The sequence below is a fragment of the Chinchilla lanigera genome, unplaced genomic scaffold, assembly GCF_000276665.1.
Source record: "Chinchilla lanigera isolate Chin_1 unplaced genomic scaffold, ChiLan1.0 scaffold00038, whole genome shotgun sequence".
NCBI lineage: Eukaryota > Metazoa > Chordata > Mammalia > Rodentia > Chinchillidae > Chinchilla > Chinchilla lanigera.
Genome location: NW_004955439.1, coordinates 3,356,895 through 3,361,592, shown reverse-complemented (window position 1 = coordinate 3,361,592; position 4,698 = coordinate 3,356,895).

Genomic DNA, 4,698 nt, shown 5'->3' with positions numbered 1-4,698 from the left:
TGTGGCTGTGTCACTCCCACGTTTGCCTCTATGGTCAATTGTCTTTTCTCATGTGTGCGTCAAATCTCTCCTCCTTCTTAAGTATTTACATGGCTGTATTCAGCGCCCACCCAGATAACCCAGGATAATCTCTGTTTTTCCAAATGCTTAATTTAATCAGGCCTCCTCCATTAGGTAGCCTCCATACGCTTCAGAGATGAGGACGCGATCAAGCCTAGGCTAGTGCCCTTCAAAGCCCATGAATGACTAGAGAAAGAAGACTTTTTCATTAACTCTAATTAGAAAATCTTGCCTCTGACTGATTCAGCTTAGGTCACTGGAGGCCCCTTGTCCACTGAGGGGAAGGGGACTGCTGAGAAGGACTCTGGGTAAAGAGGGGAACTGTTACTTGGTTGTAGTGGGGGAGGGGCTATATTCCCAAAAGAAGAGATAGTTGGGGAGGTTGCTGGGTAAACAAAAGCCATAGCTCTGTGAAATGACACATGCAGAAGCATAACACTAGGGAATAATGTCAGAAAGAGTATATTTAAACATGACATTGTTTGCAGACTATTAAGAGCTATGGGAATCATAAAATATGAGGATCAGTGAAAAAGAAGCCCTCATTGGGAACTGGGAGAAAGTCTTCCCAAAAGTTAGGTGGTTGGTTGATGCTTTTCCTAGATGCTTCAATTAGGCAAGAGGTGCTGGCTAGGAATTAACACATCAACGTCTTGTTTTTGTTGTTTTGGTTCAGAAAAGAAATTCTGTGCTTCTATTTTTAATCAGTTAACAATTCATTTACCAAACTCTGTCCTTTCTGCAGAATGACACAAATCTGGTCAGGTTTGGGGTTGTCAAGATAGAGAGCTGATTTTACATTGGGCTGGGACTTTTAGCCCCGTGAGGTTTCAGAGTGTTATGGTTGATACATTATGTCAACCTGGGGAGTCTAGAGGTTTGGCTAAGTGACTCAGCAGGAAGCCAGGATACTTACTTTGTATACTTCCTGAGCCTGTGCAAGAGGAGGGCATGGAGATTATGTGAGAGCTGCACACCCCTTAGAGGGGGGTAGCCTGTTTACAATGTAAGGGAGGGAAAGAGGCTGCTTGCCGCCATTCCTCCCTTTTGCTCTGGCTGTTTGCTGTATGGCTGCATTCCCCCCTTTGCTCTTGTTGCTTTGCTACCTTCTGCCTCGGAGCCAGCCAAGTATGGACTGAAACCTCCACACACTGTAAGCTAAATAAACCTTTCCTTCCTTCATTTTGGGCGTTGGGTATTTTGTCTCAGCAAGGAGAGAAAAGTAACCAAGACAGAGAAGAAAACTATTTTTCCCAGTACAGGAGGCATTGTCGCCTCTAGACGGGGTCCCAGGCGGTGAACTGACCAAAACCAAGTTAGAATTTGGAATACAGAGACCTTAAGGCAGAGTTTACATTGCAGAAACTGGAGAAAGTAAGGCTAGTTGTGTCTTTGGCCTACGTTATATGGTGTACTTAAACACTGCATCCTTTTCAACTCATATCATGTGCTTCACGGAAATGGCCAGCAAGAGCTGTGGTGTGAATAACTAATAGTTTATTTAGTTAGCTCATGAGTAAGGCCACTAGCAAGAGGAAGGGCCTGAGATAAAACTTAGTAATCAGTTATATTGATAAGAATTGAGTACAGATAGTTCTCTTTTAAGGACCTATCCATTTAACAACTGTTTGGACTTACCACCAGGCCTTTCTTTTTGTACACTTCTGTACAATTGCTGACAGAGCCTCAATGTCTGTTTTTTTGGAAGAGTAAACCTTATTTATATAGTATTGTAATTTTTGTTGGTTGCACCAAACGGTACTATAGTTTTGTGTTCTTTTATACATTACACTACTGTGTGTGTGAATTATGCAAATAAAAGCAAAGTCATCAGCTTGGAGTTTCCTTTGACGATTTCTTTGTTCTGAATCTTTCAATGTACATACTATATACAATTGCTCATTTAGCAGCCAATTCAGTTAATGACGCTGTTGCAGGAATGGAACTCAGTAGTTAAACAAGGAGTGTCTGTAGCCTGTTGTATTTTAGGTCCATTCCCTAACTAAGCATGTTGTACAAGTAAACAGCTTTCATGGAAAGACAAATGTCTTCAAAATATGTTTTATTTCTATAATGTCTGATACATATAATGTCTGGGGAAAATATGCTACCTGACCTTTATTGCCTCAATATCCAAAAACCATAAGCTTTGCTTGTTTTGATGCAGAAGGGAGTGATGTGGAGCATGGGGTGTGAGACCTATTGATCACAGATTATACAGGCAGAACAGCTGGGCTGAAGGCCAGAGAAACTTATCAATGCACTCTTTTGATTGGGCTTGCTTCTTTTTTTGTGTCTGTTTGTTTGTTTGTTTTTTTTCTGGTACCTGGAATCAAACTCACGACCTTGCGCTTACCAGGCAGGCGATGTGCCGCTGAGCTAAATCCCCAGCCCCTGGGCTTGCTTCTGGGGACTGTTTGCTTCCAACAGTTCCTCAGGTGATAATAAAATAAATTCTCAGATATAAACAAATTCTTTAGAAGTGATGTTACCTTTGAAACTATTTGATAAATAGAAATGTCTCCTATCATATGGGTGCACTTATTTTCTCAAGGGTTATGTATACACTTCTGAACCACAGGAAACAATTGAACAATTAATTATCACAGTTATTCTTGGCTCTGTGATTTTGTGTTTAATTTTTGTCCTACACTCCTCCCTAGAAAGCTTCTTTACTAGATACTTGATATGTCTTTCTATTCTCCAAGATATTTACCATAGGGACAGGCAGAGCAGTGGCTCCATTAATGTCAGTTTCGGTGTCAGGCATATTTGGCATTTCAGGTGATTTTTTTTTTTTTTTTTTTTTTTTACAGTCAAGCAGGTTCATGGTTTTGCGATATCTTAGTAATATTTTATTTTCATTGGTCCCTGGCAATGACCTGGAGAAGCCCCTTCATTAATGAGACAAAGTTGCACATTGCAAACAGTTTCCAGCAATATCAACTGCATGTTCAATGTAACCTTGAAGAATTCACAGAAGCTGCTAAGATGTCAGGAAAGGGCATGTGAGGAAATACAGGAGCAGATATTTTACTGATTTGCTAAAGAGCATATCTGGATTGCATCTGTTTTTCAATTATGATTATTGATGAACAGTTTTTATATCATAAAATATCCTGGATTTTCTGCATAATTTTCATCCCTATCTTTTCTGACATGTGAGGGATCAATATTGCTTACACCCAGCTGATGCGATAGCTTTTTGGTGGTTGCTGTATTTTATTTTATAGGTTATTGGATGGCATGTGTCCTTATGAAAAATAAATCATTTTCATTCAACCATTTTGATAATATGATATCTAATATTGATAGTCCTCATTTAACGACTGTTCAGACTAAAGGTTGAAGACCTGCCCCTTGGACTTATGGACCTGTCCTTTTTTTAAAAATACAGTTCTATTCACCTTGTTGATAGACCCTCAATGTCTTTTGGTACAGTACACCTTCTGCACACAGTACTGTAATTTTTGCGGATTGTAGTTTTATGTTCTGTTATGCATTACAGTGCTGCGTGCAAGTTATGCAAATAAAAGCAAAGTCATCAGGTTGGAGGTTCCTCTGGCCGTTTTTTCGTTGTGAATCTTGTACATGCTACATACAATTCCTCACTTAGAGAACAAGCCACTTAACCATCTAGCTGCGGGAAAGGGACTTGGTCGTTAAAGGAGATGTGCCTGGAGACCGTGAAGTCGGACTTTGAAGCAAGAACGGCAGTGCTCCCTACCTACTAACTGGACTTGCAGCCTCTCTCTGCTACGCTCCTAAATTTTGAGGCATTTAAAAGGCGAAATAACTAGTTTTTTCCCCCTAATATCTCAGTTTCCTTTAAACCCTAACCTGCTGAGAAACGGTTACAGTGCCCGAGCTCCAACTGGTCATTTTATTTTATTTTATTATTATTATTATTATTTTTTGGTTTTTCTTCGGTACCAGGAACCGAACTCACGACCTTGCGCTTGCCAGGCAGGCGCTTTTGCCGCTAAGCTAAATGCCAAGCTCTGGTCATTTTAAATCCACAGAGGCACCTGTGCTGGTGGCCACTGGACGCTTGAGCAGTTCCTCGCTCCACTTTTCTGTAAGTAGCTCGGGACTGAGGGTCCACGGGGTCACCCACCCGGGACCCTTCCTGGGAATTCAGGAGCTATTCTTATTTCAATAAAAACTCTCCTAGCTTCCTCCTTTTGGTGTGTGACTTCATTCCCCCACCTTGTGAGACCACAAGCTCCGCTGCTGCCTAATGTAAAGGTCATTTCAAGAAAAGCGCCTTCTGCAAGCGCTGGCTGCAAGAGGAAGGCAGGGCGCGAGGCAGGAGCGACTGACAGATGCAGAACCAGGTGAAGGGGCCCGGTCCCGATTAGGTTCCTAACGTTGAAACCAGAAGTAAATGCTTAGGGGGACTAAGCGTACCCCTGTGCTTGGCAGCTGTTGCACGCGATGACACATCCCGGAGCGAGAAAGCTTGAGAGGCACTTCCCCGGCCACTTTGCCTCGCGCAGCGCCCACTGAGTTTCCGCACACTGCCAAGTTCGCTCCCTGAAGCCTCGGACCCTCAGCCCTCGCCCCGCCCGCGTCTCGGTGGGACCCCGGCGCCCTCGCGCCAGCAGGGGGCGCCCGAGCGCGGCCGAAAGGCGCGGC